We start from the raw sequence: 24,491 nt of genomic DNA on the forward strand, positions 1-24,491 counted from the left end.
TGTGCCATCCAGAGATGCAAAGTAGATGGGGCTGGAAGAGGCCTCAATGCCTCCTGGGGACTGCACTGAGGAGCTATTTTGGTCTGGATGCAAAGGATTAGGAAGAGGAAATGTCAGCCTCAGTGTCCCAGAAAGAGGCTGGTGGGTGGTGCAGGCCCTGGAAAGCAGAGGGAGTTGAGGGTGGGGCCAGGCCCAGAAGCAGTGCTCCTGGGGCCTAGAGAAGGCACTAAGCTGGTCTGGATGAAAAGGATCAGGGAGAAGTATTGGTTCCCATGGTGTCTGGGGCCCAAAGACAAGGAATGGTGCAGGGCCCAAACTCGGAGGAGAGACAGGCAGTGGAGATGGGAGGGTGAATGAGGCTGGTAGAGTCAAGGCGTGGAAGGCACAATGGACTTACCCCAGAGAGAGGCCTGCGGGTAGGAGAGTGAGACTTCGAAAATTTATATACCCTCATTTCTTGACATCTTTACTGTTCCCAAGGAGTTAATGAATCTAGTTTATGAAAGAACAAAAATTTAATCAATTAACAGAAGGCAAACAAGTGGAAAACATGTGCAATAGTTAAACACACATAAAGTTTAAAATATGTGGGTTAATATGAATAAGGAGACTTGAAATCATTTTAACTTTTATGTAGAAGGAATGAATGTTAATATTTTTGAATTTTCATTTTAAGAAATATTTTATTGGGGATACAACTTTGTTTGAATTTAAGCTTAATTGTGAATTACATGTTGTTTGTTGTGTGTGCATGTGTCTAAGGTATAAATGTCTTGGTTTGTAGCAGAATTTGATTCATAGCTTTTGTAGTCATAGCCCGACAACTTCTTTGGTTTGTTGTCCCTTATTTTTCCTTCTGTCTTCCTTTATAGTGAGGACTCTTTGAAACGAATGTGTATTATTCAGGACTCTGTCCCCAAAACAAAAAGAATTAATAAATGAACACTTGCGTACATGCAATTAATATGATTATTAGGAAGGTTCCATTAAGCTTTATTTGATATGTGAGTAGTAAACGGTTCTAGTTTTGGTACTATGGAGGAAATAAAAGTGAATTTGCAAAATTTTGTTCCATATTTATCGAGTTCTATGGTAACAAGAAGAAATTTAAGTGCAGCATAAAGCACGGGAAGGGCCGGTTAGAAGAAGGTCATGGAGAAGAAAGACTGGTGGAGCTACTAGTAAATGTGGAGGATTTGAAGAGAGCAGAGAATTAAACTGCTTGGCCTGAGAACAGTGAATGGGGTAGCAGGGGGAAGCATGGTGGGAAAGCCAGGCTGTCTGATTACAAAGTTCTTTACGTGCAAGCTTGGAATTACACATTTTTCTTTGGTCATTGTAAAGTTGCTCATGGCTTTTGAATAGATACAAAACTTGAGTATAAATGTATTTCACTGAAAATGTGATGTCTTTGTATAAAATAAATAAGGGTTGAGATAAACATACTGATAAGCAAATAAAGATGTCCACTTCGGTAGCCTTTGAGGGAATCTGAGCTAGTTAACTTTTTGGGAATAAGATAAGTAGTAGATACAAAAATACAATGCAAAGCACTTAACATATTACTTTTCAGGAAGAGAGGCAGGGAGACATGAATGAATGTGATATTATAAACTTTCTTGAGTAGGAAAAATGTGCTGTTTACTTAAGGATAAGACCCTCCAAGGTTAAGGTAGAAGGTAGTACAGAATGAAAAATTAAACTTTGCAATGAAAAGTAGCCTTGTGATTTTCCTGGATATCCAAAGATGAATGAGGGCATATGTAGACAGAAAGGCTTAAAAACCTGTGAGATTTTAAGTAGTATAGGAAATATGTTAGAAGTTTCTGTTTTGTAGATGTGTGACATAATCAATCTTTGTAACTTAAGTTACACAATTATCTGATGCTGCTGTATTTTTCTCTATATGACAGTCTTGTCCACCTGCTCTCTTGTGTACCAGCTAGCATGGGCTTCATTCTAAATAGGCCTAGAGAGTTTGCTTCTAATCTCTGTTTATCTCAGTTCTCTCTTCTACTGCTGTTTTCAGCCCCTGGATTTCCATCTCAACTTTTCAGGGTCCAGATAACAATATTTCATGCTGAAATTTGATAAGCACAAGTGCAAGCTTGTATTAGTATTCTATTAGTTACACATTGCTGTGATCAAATACTTGACAAGAGCAACATAAGGAAAGTACAACTTATTTTGATTCCTTGTTTGAAGGCACATTTCTTCATGAGAGGCGGAAGTCATGATAGGAGCTTGAGGATGCTGTCATGTTGTACCCACAGTAGGGAGCAGAGAGCCATGAATGTTCCTGCTCAGCCAGCTTCCTCCTTTTCATGCATTCTGGAACGCAAACCCATGGGGTCGTGCTGCTCACAGTTAGGCTTGGTTTTCTTACCTCGTTTACCTTAATTTATAAAATCCCACACAGATATGCCACACGGAAATTTGTTTCCATGGTCATTATAAATCAGGTCAACTTGATAATTAAGGTTAACTATCACAAATATTAATAGTAAAGACTAGCTAAAGACATTTGTCCCAAGTGCCACAGACGATTTTGATTTGGCTATTTGTGTACAATGATTGAGATTTTATTGTGAGCCCATCCTAAGGACTACAGAATTGCAGTTTTTGAATTCATGAAACTTAGAGGAGCAGAAGAGTCGTGGATAGTTGTGTCTGTATCCAACTCTCATGATTTGACCATGTCTCTAACTAGTTTGTTAAGTGGTGGTTGGATTAAGAACTTTAAAATATCAACTTCATTCTGTAGATTTGGCACTTAAAAAATTTAGTAAAAATATTGAATTTCATTATGCAGGTACACATAGAACATTCATGATTCTCTTACTTGGCATTTGGGAGCCTTCATACCCATGCCCTCATGAGAAGAGCAGTCATGGGATACACCCACTACTTGCCTTCCAAAATTGTCGTGTAATGTGGATGAAAAACTGTGATTGTGATCATAGCATGCTATAAAATATGTAGCATTAATGTTTGTGATATTGGATATTCAGAATATTGTTTTACATGAAGACTGTGGCATGGTTTTTTGAATATGATTTTCAAAATGCTCAACTTAAAAATGGACTTTGTTTACTGGTGCCTGCTGAGGATGAAATTGAATGCAAAAATTCCCAAGTCCCATCATGCAGACTTGCTGTTTGATGAGGTATTTTCATTATCACAAGACAAAAGAATATTAGAAATGAAAAAAAAAAAAAACAAGACCAAGAATACCATGTGGTATACTTTACAGCTGCCATCTAACTGATAAATCCCCAATACAGATGCTAATAGGAGTTTTAAATGAATTATTAAAATAAAGGTAATGAATATTCAGACACATTGAAATCAATAGTTAAGTAAATTATCGTTGAGAGAGTCTCTAAATCCTAAATGGATTAAAAAGGATTAAAAATATGTCAAAACATTTCACGATTCCTTTTATCTCAGTTTTAATGCTAAAGATAACGTAATGAATTTGTATATTTCTTCATTTCTTCGTGTGTATGTGTCTAATGTTATTTGCAACAAATCTCTAGTCAAAAAAATAAATGGAATAATTATATGTAATTCATTACACTAGACTCTGATTTTGCATACTTCCAATGTTTCATAGACCTTTATAGCTAAAGAAATCTGGAACTCCTCTTGTGATTCCTTTGGGTATTATGATTAAGTAGTGTAGATATTCAGCAGTCCTGGATTAAGACGAGGAGAGCAGACACCTTCTGGTGTGAAATGAAAGGGCGCACAAACACACATTCATAATCAGGATAACTTTAATATTGAAAGAATTAAATTAGTGCAAAAATCAACAAATCAAATAAATCTGAAAACTTGAAAACAGACTCTATTAATGATCTTTACTTCTGCCTTAGGCTTTAATATGCAAGATGGCACTGTTGCACAGGTATTTTCTTGTCTCTGAAGCTATAGATTTTTAAATTGTCTCTTCTAAATTGTTTTTAAGATCAGTAATTAAATATTTATTATCTATACTGATCAAATATTTAATATGCTTTTCATGATCTGTTTTATTAAGAAATTCTATAATGATTTATTACAATATCTGGTGCTGTGGAGGGTTTTGCACATAGAACCTGATCAATAAGAGGAAGTTTTCAATCAGCTAACCATTGTAATTTTTTCCCACTAGAATTTCAAAATACATATGCACCACTGATGGAGATCAATTCTTTTTGTGAATATAGTTTGCAAAATGTGATTGTATGAGCATCACAGTCAGATTATTCTAAAATACAGCTATAAAAATATTAGGGAACTATTTTACCACACAATAACATGTACTTAAAATTCAAAGATATCTGTGTATTTATGATTTGAAGAATAATTATAGTTTGTCTCTGGCAATGGTGGATTTGGGCTTCAAGACATCCAGGTATGAGGAACACCCACTACTTGTGCAATAAGAAAGTCTCTTAGATCAATCCTGTAGTTTGTGCCCCCAACATGTTCCTGTGTTAGAAACAATCCCCAAATTCATAGGAAATGTTGCTTGGAGGCAAGTTTTTAGAAGTAATTAAGAGTAGATAAAGACATAGGGGTAGGACTCACTAGATGGTGTTGATGACTTTGTGAGAGGAGAAATAACCTAACTAGCACGCATGGATTCGCCAACTAGAAGAGACCATAAACCACGTTACAATACAGGAAAAGCCTCACCTCATGCCAGTGCCATGCATTTCGACTTTCCAGCATCTAGAACCATCAGTGAAGTAAACTCATATTTTATAAGTTATTTGTCCTTAGGTGTTTTCACCTTTTAAATTTTGTCATTAGTTGTCATAATTTTCATGCAGTTATACAATGAAATACGATCATATCTACTTCCATTTTCCCCCCTCAATTCCCCTCATGTTCCCTCCAAATTTTTTTTATTTGATAACCTACTGAGTTCGATTAATGCTACCAATATATGCATGGGTGTGGGGCCACCCACTGGCTGGAATATAGGGTTCATAACAGTGACCACATTATCTGAAAGAATTATTTTCCCTTTCCTAGTAATGATCAATTGTTAATAGCTCCACAGTAAGAGGTGGGAGCTGGAGAACATCGACCACCAACTATGTCAGAATCTTGCCTGGCTTGATGATCATGTGCCTAACTTGTGTAAATAACCACAGCTGCTGTTAATTCATAAGTGTAATAGCCATATCATATCCAGTAGGCAGCATTTTTCACTGCACTCATCCCTATATCCTCCAGCTTTTACATTCTTTCTATCATTTCCTCTTCCATCATGCTCTATGAACCTTTAGGGTGGTGTTAATATAGATGTCTAGTTTACAACTGAGTACTGGTCTCTTGCTCTCAGTACTTTGCTATCTTTCCATTGACTACAGAAATGTATGAGGCCAGTGCAGGACATGATGCTGTTGGTGGTAGACATGTGCAAAAGTTACATATTCCTTTAGATCAGAAGAGGCAAAGTACAATTTAAAGCTGAGATAAAATAGAAACCGTTATTTGAAAAGTACAATTAAAAGGTTTTTACATGTCCCAAACTGGCAGTATGCAGTACTATTCGATATTTTTCTTCTATTTCTTGAACATAAACATAGAAATAAAAAGTAAATATTCTATCACGTTTTGTGTCAGAAGCCAAAGGATAATTCAAAGTTCCCCTTTTTAAATTTTATTTTATGTGTATGCGTGTATTGCCTGCATGTAGGTAAGCGCATCCGTGTCATAGGCGTATATTTTTTGTTTTCTGCAAAAAGGTGATATACAAGCACAAAGGCACAATGATGTTTTATTATGTGATGAAATGATTTAGCTTAAGCTTATTGGAGAATGGGGTAATTCAGTGACTGATTAGCAGAAGGCAGATAATTAACTGAAAAATGTTTTATGTCTTAAAATTCTTTACAAATTACATAACATTTTCTATAAATATTGAGATCAGAAAATATTTATTAGACATGGTTCACTACTTGAATCATTTCCAAAGTATTATTATCAGATGTGCTAAATGGGTTTAAATTGCCATGTGGGATGTAAAGACAGAATTTAGGCACCACCCACATTCTCATGGTAATTTACTTGCATTTCCATCACAGTACCCGTGAGTAGGCATGGAAATCTGAAGTTCTTTCACTAAAAAAAAAAAAAAAGCAGCAAAAATCAGAATAATCTATAATATTCAGAATAAAATAATTCACTTCTATTAGTTTTCAATTTGGGACATTTTGATGGTTTCTTCCTTAATCAAGAAACGAAAGTAACACCTTGTGTTAGCTCTTTACGGTCCACTCAGCTCCCTTCAATTCCATGTTTCAGTACGCTCCATTTCTCACATCCCATCTCAATTATGAGAACCAGCTTCCTGAAAGGTTTTGGAATGACTTTGCTTTGAGGATCCTGAGAGGCTGACTTTGAGTTTGCTTCCTTGAGGAACAATTCCATATCAGGTCATGTAAACCACCTTTGTAGAGTAGAATTGATTGGCTAACCCTTGCTAAGGTTGACCTGTGACTAAAATCCTCAGGAATTCCTTTATCTATCCAGACCATTTGATTGTTTCATTTTTGCATCAGTTTCTTTTTTCTTGCTCACCCTTTTACTGAGTGAACTGACTTTAATTATTTCAGATTTATATACAGATCTCAGTTTCCAATCCTCTTTTAAAAGCTAGTCTCCTGGCTTCCAAGATTGGCAAGTATGCACGCCCTTTGGAGATTTCACTCTCCTTACTCCTTTCTTACAAACTCCATTATATGTTGGAAAGAATATTTGTCATAATTGGCTAAATTTACATAGTTTTTAGAAAGGGTTTTGTCATTTGTATTTTGTCTTCAGAACATCTTGTCTGGCATATTTTCAAAACTGGAAACCACAGTCATTATAAAAGAGAGTTACGAGTGAATAACTCTTCTCCCTGCAATTCAATACATTCTGGATTGGTGCCACATTTATATAGAAGCAATAGGTTTTAGTCCAAGTGCATGTTGTTTAAAGTGTGTACTTAAAAACATGCATTTGTAATCGTGTTTTCAATAATGTCCAAAGGAATATCCCACAGTGATGGATGGAAATGGTGTACACATCTATTTTGTTTAATATAGTACCATTTATATGTGATGGCTGAGCACTTGAAATGTGCCTAGGATCCTTAACGTCTTCATTTTATTTAATTTCAGTTTTTGTAGTTATATATGTGGGTGCTGCTATAATTCTGAAGAATCCACCCCTAGGATCTAAGAACTTGGATGCCTCAGAAGTTCTCCAGTAATATTGATTTTGCTTGTTTGAAGATAGTACTTAGAAAAGTACTGGTTCAAATTTGTCTTAGACACGTGGAAGCTCCCTGCTGAGGAGTGAGAGCTTTGACTGGAGCCCTGTTTGGCCAATCCTCATGCCAAAAATTGATGGTCCTGTTTTCTCAGAAAAGGAACACAAAACAGCATCCAGAAACTAGACTTTCTATTACTTTGGACAAAAATAATTGTATACTTTTTAATGCAAAAACTTGCATTTTTAGAATCTATGCAATTAATGTAACTAACTTTGTGTGACTTTTCCTGGGAAAATGGGAAGAAATATTTAACTCCAAGACAACATCAGTAAAGATCAAAGTAATGGTTCTAAGACTAGTGTATTAAATGAATGAATTCATTGGAATTACTTATGAGTGTAGGTAAGGGGTTACTTAAAAGGGTGTGGTTGACTCTAAGGCAGCTGCATCCTCTGGAAGCCTGCTATCTATCACATGGGTGATGACTCATGTCTCTGGAGCTCCCTACCCAACCCAGAGCCACTGAAGAGACTCAGAGGAGTACCCAGTAACTGTTATTGCCTTTTGAACCTTGAGGTGGGTATTTATGAATACTGTAGCTTTCCCAAACTTCTGAATTTTCTAAGTTTTGCTAATTTTCTGAGTATTATGAGGTTCCCTCCAACCCTTTAAGGAGACAATATTTCAATTTGTTGGAAATAGCTATACAGTCCTTATCTGTTAAATTATAACACTTTTTCTCCATAATGAAAATAATAGATCTGTATAGTTGTTATGGTTGTTTACCTATGAAATCCATAATTTTTTTCACTTTCATTACAAAGGTGATCTTTTTATTAGCTTCAGAGTTACATCTAAGTAGTTTTAGGCTATAACTTTTGGCAATCATAGTCTTTTCTTGATCATTGTTTCAGGAATTCAAGTCTATGCAAACAGTGAGTGGTTAAATCTGTCCAAACAGTGAGTAGATGCTGATTTTGTTCTAAGATGGCAGTACACTATAAATGATATTTTTCTTCTTAGTTTTTACTGTATCTGGTTGTGATGCTTTATTCCATCCCATCCTCTTGCCCCAGCCATTCCCCAGCTTACCTTCAGAGGAGGGAAGAAACCAAAAACAAACTGAGAAAGTGAAATCAGAGCACTGTGAACAGGAGCCCAAACACCTCCTGATCTTACACAATATGAGAGACATAATATGCCAAATTTCATGTAGTTCAAGACATTTTAGTATATTCTGTTACTTAATGTAGAAATCCCATTACATGCTGCTACCTTCACAGGCTGATGATCAGATTTGCTCTCATTTTTAAATTTTTTTATTACAAAGATAAGCTTTATTATCCCTTTTTCTTCTTTAAGCTATCAATTGAACTACAGCAGGAATGGACTGAAGAACCCTATTTGGTGTATTCTTGGTGTTCGTGCCATGAAGTGGTGCAAATAATGACTGAATACACAAGACCAGAGAACTGCTGAGAGATTTCTCATGTTACTTATTTTACCAACTAAATTCATCCTAGTGACAAATGCTTCCATATTGCATATGGTAACATTTCTGATGCATGGTGATTTTATAAGGAATGACTTTGCAAATGATATAGTGATAGACCACAGAGGCCAGAAGAGGGAATCAAATCCCCTTGAACTAGAGTTTCAGATGATTGTTAGGTACCACGTGGGTGCTGAGAACCAAACCTGGGCTCTTTGCAAGAATAGCTAGTGCTCTTAAACACTGAACCATCTGTCCAGATCTTATCTTTATTATCTTGATGGATATTTTAAGGACCATTAGTCAGGGTCTGATGATAAGAACCTTGTATGCACTCATTTTTGCTTTGTTTATGGGGTTATACCAAGGTTTATAGATTCATAGGATTTATTGATTTATCAAAGAAATATAGAAATGGAAGCATTATTTCTTGTTCTAGGTGCCTATGCTGATATGCTCCATCTAGGCTTTCCTCCCACTCTTACTTCTTTGTGGATCAAAATGGCAACAGATGTGACCAAGCCTCAGTCCTGCCAACCCCCAAACCTCCAATCAGATAAAATAACAAAGAATAAATTACAAAGAAAGAATAGCTCTGTCATACCTCTGGTTGCATTTTTTTTTTTCAAAAAAGGAAAGTCATCCAATGTGTCCTTTGGCATGAAATAACACTAACTTTAAAATCTCCTTTCCTTTCTACTTGACACTGTATAGATGAGGAAAAAATAAATATAACTTGATGACATGTAATAACTTGTGTGTGAATGGGCAATGGCAGCATAGCCACAGACTGATCTGCCTGTTGTTATGATGACAGGACTGATATTCAGATGGGGGACAAGTCCATCACTAGAATGAGCAAAAAGCTCATGCAAAAAGCATGAAGCTACCACAATGAGAAATGACCTATTTAGTAAGTGTCATGATCAAGTTATACTTATGTCTCCTTTACTTATCCTTTTATATTTAGATACACAACAGAAATTGGATACTTTTGAATTTAAAGTTCAATTGATGAGGTTAAGGATAAACAAAGAATCAGGACTGCACATAAAATATTTCACAGCATAATTTGTTTTGTTTACAAATTGCCATGTGATTAAAAAGTGTTTATCACATCAATTTGAAATGCATGAGACAAATCAGTCAATATTTACACACCTAATTTTTGGAGAGTATTCTCTTAATTATGCTCTTCCGTAGATTCCAGGACATTTGTCATTTCTAGTTACACTTCTCAGCCCAGCTGTTATACCTGAAATTCTTCAAAGCTCAGTCCATGTTCTTATTTCCTTTTCCTGTGTGCTTCCTCAAATGTGGAAGTCCTTGATTCGATTTCCATTTATGTGACAGTGACTGCCAAATTTCCATAACCTCTGCATTCTAGATGAGTATGTTCATCTGCCTAGTTGAATATTTCATAAGCATTTCAAACCTAACACATTCAAAACTTAATTCATGCCATCCCTTTCCAAACAGTCCCTCTCGTTGACTGGCAGCAAAATCTCCTGGGTAACAAAGGAAACATGGAGTTATCATTGCTGTTCCCTCTTCAGATTTCTCTATCCAACTGCGATACATTTTTAAATATGTAAGATGTTCAAAAACAGTTTATTGAGTATATATTTGGGCTATCTTTTTGCTTTCATGATAGTATCATTTTTATAGCTTATTTCTAATTCTGCTGGTGCCTATTTCACTATTTTTTATTTCGTTACTTTTGTTTTGATGTCACAGTTAAAAAACTACTGTCTAACATAAGTCACAATCACCTGACTTCTTAGTTTTCTTCTATTTTGTAGTTTCAGCATTTACACTTTAATTTGCTATCTATTTTAGGTAACTTGTATGAGATCTGAGCTACAGCTCCATTTTATTCTTTTGCATGTAGATACTCAATTTTGTCTGTACCTCTGGTGGAATTTTTCCTACTGAATTATCTTATTATCCTTGCTTAGTATCAACTGACCACAGTGATACTATTTGCAACCAAGACTGTCCCTTATATGTCATACACAATACTATGATTCTTTCCTTTGAAAATTATATTGAGTATTATAGTTTTGATATGAGTTTTTGAATAAGGAAATGTGAATCCTCCAACTATATTTTAAAGACTATTTTGATCATTCTGTATCTTGTATTTCCACACAAATTATTATATCAGCTTGTTAATTTCCTAAACAACTAGGTAGGATTTAATGGAGAATTTATTGAATCTATAGGTCAATTCGAAGAGTACTGATCTCTTAATCTTATATTTGATGATCCCTAACCATGGCATACCTTTCCATTTACTTAGGTCTCAATTACTTTCAAATGTGTTTTTTAGTGTTAAATATACAAGTCTTGGACTCCTTTTGTTATTTTTATATAAGTCTTGTAATGCTATTCAAAAGTATCTTCTTTTTTGTGGTATTGCTTTTTATAGAACATGTATAAAACCGACTTTTACATTACAAACATTTTACAAATAAATTTTCGTTTTTCTTAAAAACATTTCCTGGATTTAACATAATATAAATGAGACAGTGTTAAATATACAAGTCTTGGACTCCTTTTGTTATTTTTATATAAGTCTTGTAATGCTATTCAAAAGTATCTTCTTTTTTGTGGTATTGCTTTTTATAGAACATGTATAAAACCGACTTTTACATTACAAACATTTTACAAATAAATTTTCGTTTTTCTTAAAAACATTTCCTGGATTTAACATAATATAAATGAGACATTCCTCAGATATGCTTTCAAAATTAAATTAATTCTTATATAATCTTTCTTTGCATTGTATTTAGTTAATGAATATCAGCAAAATAATTACATATATGAGATAAACATGTACATTTGTAAATTAAAATTTTTTATCAGTTTTGTTGTATGGGGAACCCATCCACATTACCATTTAAAATGTATTGTGTATGACATATAAGGGACAGTCTTGGCTGTAAAATAGACAATAAAGGAATATTTTATCCTTATAGTTTAGATTTCCTATTGTTTAACATCTTAAATACTAACATTATGCACAGTAAGTAACTAAACCAACATACAAGGAGTGGCCTAATAGTTTCTGCTACCCTACTTGATGATATTCACATGATGTACCATCTAAGAGAACTGACCAAGTATAATTTCTGAAATGTCCACGTGGAATACTTGTGAAGGAAACAATATGTCATATGAGTCTAGTGTGGCTTCTCAGAGATTTGTTATAATATTGGAAGTCTAACATTTCAGATGTTCTCCATAGTCTCATTCTAACATAAAACCACAGAAACAATATTCAAATTAAAATTTTCTTTATATATTTTCATTGTTTTTTGTACAAAACTGTGAGCTATAGGTATTGAACACTTGGCCTTTTCATTTCTGGGCTGGGGGAATCATCTTTATTCAAAATCTTCAAATTCAGGCAAAAGTCTGCATGACTTCCCACACCTATAATCTTGGCACTTGGGAAACTGAGGCACAAAGATTTGAATTAGTTCAAGGACAGCCTGGACTACATGGTGAATTCAAGTCTAACCCAGGCTACACTATGAGACCCTGTCTCAAAAACAAAAGCAATAAAAATCAGGCAACATTGAATTTTGATTAAAGTATCCAGAAGCAATTTTAGACTCTTAGATTTCCATGTTAGCTAAACCACCTTTCCAGCTTAAGCAGACAGTATTATTAAATGTCATTGTAGTATTTCAAAAATGTTTTCTATTTTATTTGCAAAATGTTCCTTGCTGCATACAGAAACACCACTGAATTTTTTATATTGACCTTGAATCTTGCAACCTTGAATGCTTGGAATTGTAAATCTTAGCCTTTTCTGTGTGTCTCTATAGTCCCCTCAAATTGGTCTTTGAATTTTAGCAATCCGTTATTTCTCCTACTGTTACTTTCATCTTTCTATTCCATTAATTATCTTTTCTCTTTATAGTGTATATTTATTCTCTTTTTTTACTGGCTATTCTTGGTGATATTGAACTGTCATTTCTATAATATCTATTTCTTCTTCCTTTTTCTAAAAAATAAGATTTATACATTTCTATTTTATGTATGCGTGTATTTTCCAGCATATATGCATCTGAATACATGCCTGGTACCTCTGGAGTCCAGAAAAAGGCATGGGGATACCTGAAACTGGAGCTACAAACAGTGGTGGGCCTCAGTGTGGGTGCAGAGAATCAAACCCAAGTTCACTGTAAGATGAGCAAGTGCTTATAATTTCTGAACCAAATCTCCAGCCCCTACTTTGGTTTTCTTAACTCACTGTTCTCACTTCAGCCCTGACCCTTCCTGTTCCATACATAGAGCCCACTGTTGTGTTTTGTTGTGAATTAATTTTTTAAAATATATTTGTGATATCTGGGTGTCAACTTGACTGGATCTGGGACTAATTAGAATGAGAGAGATCATCTTGATTGGATCATCTGAAGCTGGAAAACGTACCCTAAATGTGGGTGCTATCTTCTGATGGCAGCCCGTATAAAAGGCCATGGCAGAGGAGAACACTTCCTATATGCCACTTGCCTTCTCTTTTGCTGGTGAGTTCATCTTGCTGCTGTAGACTGAAGACTAGCAGATCTTTTGGAATTCATCAGACTGTCATCACCAGATTGAGACTACCGAGCCATCCAGCCTCATAGACTGAGCTGCTACCGGATTCTCAGCCTCTCCAGTGTGGTGCAACCATTGTTGTACTACTCAGATTCTATCCTGTGAGCTAATCTGATAAATCCATATATATATAGTCTACTGCTTCTGTTTCTTTAGAGAACCCTGACTAATACAATATTTTATTTATTTATTTTAATTTTATGTGTATGTGTGTATCGCCTGATGATTTGCATCCTGATAAGTACATGTTCAACTAATTAAAAATGGTTAGAGTGAGAGAGACCTACAAAAGTAATTAGATACATTTAATTTATTATAATTTTAATTTGAAAGTGAAGATACACAAAATTTTATCATAAATGTAAAAAGATTGAGTCAGTGGTTTCAGATTGCGTTAGGAAAATTAAAAGTTATATTCAGTTTCATCAAAACTAACATTTAGATAAAATGAACAAGTTTCTTAAAAAGATATCTGCAAAGAAAACTAAGGTTAAAATTTACTTCTAGATCTGAGACATAAGTTTCTTGTTGGTATGTACTTAATAGGTCAGAAAAAACAGTTATTTTAATTCAATCATATTACTCGTATTGTTGTGGAAAAGCACATTTAATCTTATTTTTTTCTGACATGTTTTGCATTTATTATCCTTTAGTCTCTGATTTGTCTTAGTTCATTCTTGAGTCATGACTTTCTTTGGATTTATACACTAGATTATTCCTTCCATCCTCTTCATGATTGTCTCCTTATCACTTAAGTTTGCAAGCATTCTTGTATTTACCCATTTTCTTCAACCAGAGACCAGCTCACAGACAGGGAGCATTAACTGGCTGCCCCTCAGGCAGTAAAACAAGCAGAACACACCCCTGGTGGTTCCTTCCTGGAACAGGTCCCCTGGTGTTCATTACCTTTGAGGACCTAGTTGAACTATTTTTATCTTTACTTTCCATGAAGGATGCTCATAAACTGCTCCAGTTGTCCAATTGTTAGATAATCTTTGCATTGATAAAGAATACTAGTTCACACAAACATAAATCAAATCCAGTCTTCTTAGCTAAATGCTGCAGATACACTAAGGTTCGGGGCTCTGATAAAATCTCTTTGCTGTCTTTGTAGAACTTTGTGTACATTTCAGCTTTTAAGATAGCTATGCTTTAAAAATTTTACTGAGCAAAGTTGGTCTATAAATTTTGCCAATTTTTGTGATTTAAAACACACATGTGTAAAAATGAATTAGACAAAGCTCAATGATTAAAAAATAACTGCGTTGAATATTTTTACATGCACAATGCTATAACAAAAGTTTTTTTTTTAAATTTATAAAAGAAGGTAGGAGGGAAGGCATCCCCCCCTTTTTTTTTTCTATTTCTCCTCCTAAGGTGACACATTCCTTTGACTGTAACTGCATTTTAGGTTTGTTCCACGTACATCATGCCTTTTAAAAATGTGGCTATATCTCTGAGGTGTTTACAAAACTGGAAAAAATATACTTTGAGACTTAGAAAAGCATTTAGCTTCCTGACTCTTATGATTACCAAATCCATCCTAGTTATTATTTCTTAAATTTATGTTCTGACTGAGTGTATTAAAACTTGTATGGTAATGGCCATGATATTGACACTAATTTCTATTAGCATATTCCTCCAAGTTACATGATAAAGTTTATTTCCAATATAATACCCTAAGATATCAAAATTCAGAACGTGTTGGTTTCCATTCACATTGTAAGTCATCAGACAATGGCCACTGCCACCAGCAAGATTTTTGAAACAGAAAGACTAAAGGTTTGGTCTTATCAGTCTTCCACTTCCTGTCGTTTCCACTCAGCTAACTTAAACATGTGTTTAGGTTGTTGGCAGTTTATTATATCCAGAAGGAAACGACTTTCTTTTTAGAGGTGAAAAAAATCTGAAAGTGCAGGAAACTCAAAATAGCACTTACCTTTAAGATAAGTCAAATCTATTCAAATTTAAAGCACGGTTACCCTTTTGATTAGTAACTTGCAATGCACAAAACATGTGGTACAGCTTAGTGAAAAGGTGCCACACAGAAAATAACTACAGCTATGAGGAAGTGTGGTGTGAAAATTATAGCTTAGTTTGAAATGTCTTTTAATGCCAATTTAACCATTTGAGGAAAAACATCTTGATATTTTCACAATAAAACTTTTTAAATTAACTAGAAAGTTTTTTCCTTACTTGCACCACACAGACATTATGTAATATGACTTTTAAAGTCATATAGACCTAACTGATCTTTATGAATAAAAAGAAATATAAATTAGATTCATGATTAACACAAGTCTGTCAAATTAAATAAGTGAAAGTATAAAGTTATTTCTTCTAATCAATCATGTTCTAATTTTTTAGACAACAATCACATGTAACAAGTTTACATTATTCCTAGAGGGAAAGGCAGACTATGGATGAAGAATCACATTTTGGTATGTCTATTTCTTTTTTTATATACTTTTGTCTAAGAAGTTGTCTGTCCCAATAATTTTTCTTTAAAGTGCTGTTTCAGATTCAACGAGATATGAAGGGATTTAGCTAGCAAAATAGATATTTGGAGTATATGACTATGTTCCAAAGAAATTAAAGCTCAGTGGATGCAGAGATATATTTTGCAACAATCACAAACTCTAGGACAAGAGTAAGGAGGCAGAGACATATTTACAGAAGCCACATATTTGCCCAGGGTCCCCTCTTACATATGTAAGGTAGTATGAATTTTACTCAGTTAAGATGTGACCACATATCTGGGCTTGGCCAGGTGCTTCAAAAGCTCAGCAATGGTTGGTGAGGCTCCTGGGAATTCTGAGGGACAAGTTTCCTTCCTGTGTCAGCATAGCTTTTTCACCACCATGCTCAGACAAGTCATGGAGCAGATTCACTGATACATCCAAAGGACAAGATTATCAGACAGTGGACTACTCTTCCTTAGGGAGAGTATGCCTGATCTAAGTGTGCATTTTATAGTATACTCAATTTTTCTATTTATTTAGTATGTAGAACTCATCTGAACTAGCTATCAAGTTTTATTTTTTTAAAAAAATCATGACTTTTTACAGTTTCAGTAACAGTATTTCAATTCAAGTTGGCTTATAATCTTCAGAGTGTCTGATGGCTGGCAATTATTATTATTCAAAGTGGGTAGGTGGATTCTTCTGAAATATTTGAACATTAATACAAATATATTAAGAAGGCAAAGTAGGTCAGGATTTAAGATTTATTTATTTTTATTTTATGTATGTGAGTGTTTGCTTGCATGAATGTGTGTGAAGGTATGTGCACCACATGAGTACCTGGTGCCCGAGGAGATCAAAAAAGTGGTAGATCATTTGGAACTGGAGTTACAGATAGTTGTGAGCCTAGGTGAAGATTTAAATGTGAAGGCATGGAGCAGAGCCTGCTGTGAGTCCGATTTTTCAATGGCGTGTTGGTAAGGTTAGGTATCTCTTACTGAAATGTTAGATATCCAATGTCAAGAATGTGTACTTCTCACCAAGGTAATATGAAACTTATGGCCATCTTTTATCAATGAGACTTGCTTCCTAGTGTAAGAAACCAGTCTCGAATTAATGAATATGACTACAGATTCACTCTCTAAGCCTCTATATTTTTTTCCTGTAATTTCATTATTGAATAAGTCAGGTTCTGGGAGCTGTTAAGGATTTTATTTTTAGCTGACATTTAACTTTTATTTTTATTGGAAAATAAAATCAAGTTATCTGAATTTTGTAAATAATGTTAGTATTTTGAACTACAGCCAAAGATTTATTTTTAATATCAAGTCATCAGGTTAGATGGTGTACTTGAAGTAACTCTGGAAAAAATGCTGGATATGACAAGGTGGATGAAGACAATTTGTGAATGATTAACAGTGATTATCAATGGCTAGGCTTAGGGAAAATGAGAGACTATAGCTTCTGAAAGCAGGAAATATCGTGCTCACATGTTGGACGCTAATTTTTAGGTTTAGATGCAGCTTGAAGGACTGTTTTGAAAGAGTAATGACATAATTCCGAGGCACAATGTGGGTTATTTATAGAAGAGACTAGAAACAGGGCAAGATTAAATATGATCACAGTGGTGTAGGAGGAAGAAGGTGAAGCAAAGCAGAAGGTAGTGATGCAAGACTAGATGCAATAATGGAGTGTAGCTGGACAAGAAGGAAAAGTTAAAAAATTAGCAATGCTACATTGTTTTAACAGGTCATCATTCATTTATAATTATAAATGCTACAATGAAATGTGGAACACTTTTCCAGCAAGGCAAATTTAAAGTAAAATTTATGTACAAACTGTTATTCAAAAATCTTTATGTATGTAAGCCAAAATACACAATAAATATAAAAACAAGAGGGCTGGGGAGATGGCTCAGCGGTTAAGAACACTAACTGTTTTTGCAGAAGACCCAGGTTTGAATCCCAATACCCACATGACAGCTAACAACTGTCTGTAACTCCAGTTTCAAGGGATCTAATGCCCTCTTCTGTCCTTCACAGGCATTGCATGATACGGGTGCACTTACACACATGCAGGCAATACCTGAAGGCAATACATGCATACACAGAAAATGAAAATAATAAATAAAAGAATTTTAAAAAATATAAAAACAAGAAAATGTTGTATGTTATGGGTGATACTCCTAGGATTCCTTCACGATTATTTTCCGTTACTTGGTGGTGCACGCCTTTAATCCCAGCACTCGGGAAGCAGAGGCAGGTGGATCTCTGTGAGTTCTAGGCCAGCCTGGCCTACATAGTGAGTTCCGGGTCACCTGGGGATACAGGGAGACCCTGTCTCAAAAAGACCAAAAAAAAAAAAAAAAAAAAAAAAAAGTAACTATAGTTGGCAGTTATCCAAACTTCTGCTGAATTGAACCTACTTCAACTACTTTATTCACTTGAATTGTAAGATTAACAAAGTAAGCTAAATAAAATGGACAAATAAAGAAGATAAAGCACGTTAGTGAATTTTTAAAAACCTGAGTTCAAAGACCTTGCTTTGTATCTTTGGCAGTTCTAATAAATATTATTTTATGTGAAGCAACATTGAATTGTGCTGTTTGTTATTTGTGCTTCTCCTTGTCATCTTGGATGAGAAAATTAAGCCCCCAGGATCATGCACTTTCTACGTGTAAAATGGATATAAAGAATCGTGTATTTCAATGTTTTGGAAAAGATTAAATAAAATTATTTGTACAAAGAAGCTAAGATCAGAGTGCCTAGAAAATACTGGCTGCCCAACATAGCATTTCTGTTGCAGTGTTTAAAAAGAAAAGCCGACACGTATAAAGAAATGTTTCAGAACATGGCCTTTCAGATGCTCTATAGACCTTCACAACTTTAGATTTGTTCTGGGAATTTAGAATAAAAGGCTTCTCTTAGGCATATGATAGAGAAGGATGGTGCAGATTTTCAGCTAGGTTACTCGTGAATATTTATATGAACTCAGTGCCAGAGTTCATTGTTTAGTGCCTATTTGTGTGTGTATTTTATGTGTGTATGTTTTTTTTTTTGTGTGTGTGTATGCACATATTCATGTTATGTGGGTGCATGTATGTATGTCAGCACATATGCACGTGCATGAGTCTGCAGAGGCCAGAGGGCAAGCTTGAGCTTTGTCTTCAGAAACACTGTCCACTGACTCTCAAACAGGGTATCCTCTTAGCCTGGAGCTTTCCTGTTATACTAAGCTGTCTGACCAGGAACCTGCAGGGATCCTTCTGTCTATATTTCCCTGATGTTGGACTCACAAATCTTTATACCATGCCTGCATTTTTAGGTGTGCTCTAGGACTGAACTCAGGTCCTTATGCTTTTGAGGCAAACATTTCGTCAACTGAATTAATTCCTGAGCCCAAAATTTCTGTTTTTATGAGACGAGTTCATGTTTTGTGATTGTCTATCACGAAATATATTAATACATGGTGACTGTGGCAGATTGCTGCTCTGGAACAAATGGAAGAGTGCAAGAAATAGTCTATATTTTGAAAGTTAATTACTTCCTTGAATCCCTTGGATTCTTCAGTTATGATGTGGTAGGAATGCAGCCCTTTGTCATAGGTCATTAGTTCACGCTGATTGACTCTGAGGACCGCATTGACCTGTGGCACTTGCTCTTTAAGTAGCTTTCTCCTAAGTGTGACATGATACCATCTGTCTGTGTACACAGCCAGCCTCCTTCTGCTGTGGCATGCTGTTGGAAGCACAGTTAAGTTTCTTTACTTTCAAGACCATTAGCCTTGTCTTCCTTTCTTATGATAAGGAAGTGATGGCAGAGTGGAAAGAGTGCTTGTGTTTTATGTAGCTAGAAAGGAAGAGCGGCTCCTTCCTCTGCCTGTGACTGGCGTGTTGTGTGTCTCTGACACATTTCCCTCTTATACCAATGAAAATAAGAGAAGAAAAAAGGAAATACAAACCGAACTAAATCTCGGTAAACCCTCAAGAGAAGGGATGCTTGAGAGCAACGTGATTTTTAAGATCATGGTTTCAAATGTAGCCTCTAACAAATACAAAAGCCAAATAAATAGCTTAACAATGTTAGTGTGAGGTCTTCCAATAAATATTTTAGAAAATGCTCAATTATAATTTTCATCAAAAATTTCTCACACATCATAAACTTGTTTAATTATGTGAAGTAAATAAAAATAAAAATAAGACTATTCGATTAAAACTCATTTTGTTTGTATAGAGAGATAATCCAACGAAGCAAACCCAGAAGAAAGGATAAATAAATTGTATACTTCATATCTCAGTAAAGCAAACGTGGAAAGTCATTGCGGTCTAAGTTGTTAATAAGCACTGAAAAATTCCATTTGTTCAACATTTGGTTCCATGAACCTAAGTAAAAATCCCTACTATGGTAATATTTGGTGCTGGAATAAAATTCCCACTGGGCATTATGCACGGTATGCTAGCCGGCTCCTGCTGTGACAGTGACGCATGAAAATGTGCACCTCAATGTTAACTGCATCAAGGGTTTATGCATCTCAGTCACGTGTCCATAAATTGGCTAGGCAAAGCAGCTTTAGCTCAGGCTTTGGGTTAGGCTCATGTTTTATTTTGCATTCTCCAGGAACACCAACCACTTGAGGACGAAACCTGGACACAAGCCAAATCTGGCAAGCAAATTTTCAAACTCTTCTCAGTCCAGATCCACTCACCTTCCATTAACCACTCAAATCATGCATGGAGATAAAGAGTCGAGGAATGTCCTGTTCTTGAGGAGCACTGGAGCTTTGAGAACAGTCAGGGTGAGGAGGGCATGAGAAATCATAAGCAGATAATGTGAAACCTGTCATTTTTCTTTACATTTTACTTGGATGTTCTAGATGACCTGAGACAAGGAAATACGAAGTTTTAATAAAATTATGTCATGAAATGTGAGAATGTTTGTCTTGTATATTTATACAGATCCACATATAAGTACTAATACATATATGAAATGTTTTAAAAATTCAAAAGTTAATGCACAAAAGATTTGCCAATCTTCTCAGCATATTAACTATATTATAATCATATAATTCAAATTGCTCAAGTCAGCAGAATTACTAGTCTGTAGTCACTAAACCTGGACAAGAAGACCCTGCCATTGTGAAGGTTGCTGTGCTTGCTTTCTTCATATAAGTAGAAGGCATGGGGATGGCACACAGCATATGCACCTTCTAACTATGTAAATGCATAATCTGTAAGGGAGGCTGACAATGTTGTCTAGCTGTGCACCCAGGGAAAAGAGAAGAGCAAGTTTAGTGAACAGGTTATAAGTGTACAAAAATTACTAATAGAGAATAAATATGAGCTTCCTGAATATTTTTGGCTCTTCTAGTTGTGAATATGGCATAATAACTTTTGGGCATGCGTGGCTTTTTGTTTGAATATGTACAGTATTTATTAAATACTGGAAATATATAATTATATTAAAGAAAAAGAAACCAATCAATTAATTTTTGACAGCAAGCATCTAACATATGAGAGAGTGAAATGAAAAAGTAGTGAGTGCAGGTTCAGCAAGAAGTCTTTCCCTTTTAAAAGCATATTGTTTTGTATACACATGATAACTGCTTGTTGAATGGATTAGATTTCCGTAATAGGAACAGAGCAGAATAGATGACCCATCATATTTTTAAATATAAAACAGAAAGTTTGACCTCTTATTTCAAGCCACAGACTGCTATCACTGAAAGTAATTTTGCATTGTGTGTGTGACTGTGTATGTGCTTATGTGTCTATGTTTCCTTATGTGTGTGTAGGTGCAAGTGTACATGTGTGCTCTTATATATAGATGTCAGAGGTCTACATTGTGTTGGTTAATCAATCCCTACTTTATTTTTTAAAGCAAGATCTGTCACTGAACCTCTACTGCCTCAGTGCTGGTATTATAGGTGCATATAGTAACATCCAATTTTTATGTGGGTACTGGGAATATTGACTAGGTCTTTATATTATGTAGAAGGCACTTTTCCAAATGACCCATTTCTCCAGCTTCTGAAAATACTTTTCACTTTAAAAGAAAGAAATCATTAGACTTCTTTTTCTTTCTTTTCTTTTTTAACTTTGTTATTTGTCAAAGTCGATGGAACTTATTTCAGGAAACCACAAAACATTAAAAAATTATGTATATCTTGTGCTCGCTTTGGCAGTACACATACTAAAATCGAAATGATACAGGGAAGATCAGCATGGCCTCTGTGCAAGGATGACACGCAGATTTGTGAAGAGCTCCATATTTTTAGATTACATGAAATGACTCAAAGGCAAACCTGAAGAACAGAAACCAGAAATTGTAAAGTCCTTTATGACTTGCAAATTTCAACAACTACCAGATTTTTATTGGTGAAAACGTGAATCCTGATGGTATGGTTGCTCTCCTGAACTACCATGAGATGGTGTGACTCCATAAATGATTTTCTTTAAGGATGGTTTAGAAATGGAAAAATGTTAACAAACTGAACATATTGGATCTATCACCTGTCACCACAATTGGCTGCTGCTTGTCATCCACACAACACCAGAACGTAAGACAAATGGGACTGATATCATCTTGAGAACCCTTATTTTGGCTGTGATTTATTTGGAGTAGAGATACTGTTGTTTTAAGAAAAACATGTCTTGTAGGTTACCTAAAAATAAAATGCATTTAAACTAAAAAAATTGCATACATCTCAATTATCACTAGTAATCTGACCTTTATTTTTCACAAATCTGTGAAGCTTATATTCTCTTTTTTTGTGTAGGTTTGAACTCTGATGCAATACAGTATGTAGTAATGATAAGTTTTGAATACCAGTCTACTTTCAAACAAATTGAAGTACTTTTTATGTCTCAAACATACTTCAAAATTTTTGTCCAGATTTTAACTGACATAAACAAAATGGAATGTTTTCTAGAGATGTGTGACTATATACACTTCTATTTGTTGTGAAGGAGCAATTTCAAATAAAGGGTAGTCATCTTCTCTATCATGGAGTTGCTTTAATTTCACCGTGAAATAACAAGGTTTATAGTTACTTTTCCAAATGTAGCCATTCTAAAATATTCAGTGTTAGCTGTGCGCTTTCTCCTCTATTTAAAACGCTGCTGTGTTTTCCTTCAGAAATGGAAGAGCCAAACAAAGATTCAGAAAAGAGCAAAATGAGTCATGTTTTACACAGAAAGATTGCAACATTATTTTAAGCTTAAAAGAGATAGGAAGTTGCTATATAAATTTAAATTTGTGTTTTTATTCATGTACCCTCCACACAGTTAACTTTGAATTAACCTTCAATACACATATTGAAATACATTTCAACAATTTTCAGATCCTGCTTTTAAAAGTATATATTTTTACTGATTGTTTTAGAATTTCATACAACGATCACCTCAGATACTGCCCATATCTCCCCTTGCCTTACTACTCCCCCATGGCTTTATGTTATTATTTGCCTTTTTGTTAAAGGACTGAGTCTAATCTGTGTTCCCCAGATGCTGTTGGGTATGGGTCTATCCTGTGGTGGCTGGTACACCTGCCAGGCCTCACATCAGTAAAGAAAGCTGACTCTCTCTTTCCCAGCAGCTAACAACTTTTAATGATCCTCAATTAGGGCTAGAGTTTCTTGCCTACCTCCCCCATCTATGCAGGGTTTTTGTCTGACTTGTGCTAACACAGGTCTCATGGATGCTGTCACAAGCACCATGAGTTCATATGTACAACTACCCTGTGGTTTTGGGACAACATGTTTTCCTTGTATTTAGCTACCACCTCTGGTTCATATAATCTTTCCAGCCTGTTCTGTAATGATCCCTGAATCTTGGGAGGAGAAGATGGGATATAGGTATCTTACTTAGGGCTGAGAATTAGATAGTCTCTTGTTCTCTGCAATTGTGGGTGACTGTGTTAATTTCCATCTGTATTAGTTACTTTTCTGTTGCTGTGATAGAAACACCATGACCAAAGGAACATATAAAAGGAACAATTTATTTAGCTTACAGTCTCAAAGGGTCAAGAGTCCATCATGGCAGGGAGGCATGGAGGCAGGGGTGGCTGGAGTAGGAGCAGAATGTAAGCTCTCACATCTTCAAGGAAGCACAGGACGCAGAGAGTGATATGGCCCACCCCCAGTGACGTGCTTCCTTCAGCATGGCCACAGTTTCTAAGACCTTCCAAAACAGTGCCACCACCTGGGGACAAAGTGTCCAAATACTTGGAGCCTATGGGAGACATTCTTATTTAAACCACCACACCATCTGCTACAAAAAGCTTTTCTGATGATAGCTGAGAGATGCACTGATTTATGGGTGTAACAATAAGTCATTAGGAGTCCATTTAATGCTATGACTATTCAGCAGAATGGGAGTAGAAGGTTCTCCCCTAAGGCCCATGACCTGTCTAGTCACATATTCTTGACCCTGATTAACAGTTTTAAAATCTTTCTATTTCATGAATATTTAGTTGGTAGGAGGGAGATATTATCTAAACTCTGAAGTGATTATTCCAACATATAGCTTACGATCTGTGGGGACAAACAGAATCATGAACATTGTCATATCTGGCCACTGCCCTCTTTCACCCCTTGCTCCAAGTGAGTCACATTGATTTTCTTCCTTGTTGTGTTTTCTTTTCCTTGAATTGTCAACAGACAACTTCTGATT

The 24,491-nt window shown here is 35.3% G+C and overlaps 1 non-coding gene across 1 annotated transcript; it reads left to right on the forward strand.

The window, feature by feature from the left end:
- The first annotated feature begins 21,987 nt into the window (after positions 1-21,987).
- LOC115068630 lies at positions 21,988-22,094 on the forward strand. Its single transcript, XR_003847962.1, has one exon. It is a non-coding gene; the product is annotated as a U6 spliceosomal RNA (small nuclear RNA).
- The last annotated feature ends 2,397 nt before the right edge of the window (positions 22,095-24,491 follow it).

This window comes from Nannospalax galili, unplaced genomic scaffold (genome assembly GCF_000622305.1).
Source record: "Nannospalax galili isolate Female #2095 unplaced genomic scaffold, S.galili_v1.0 scaffold227, whole genome shotgun sequence".
NCBI classification, from domain to species: Eukaryota; Metazoa; Chordata; class Mammalia; order Rodentia; family Spalacidae; genus Nannospalax; species Nannospalax galili.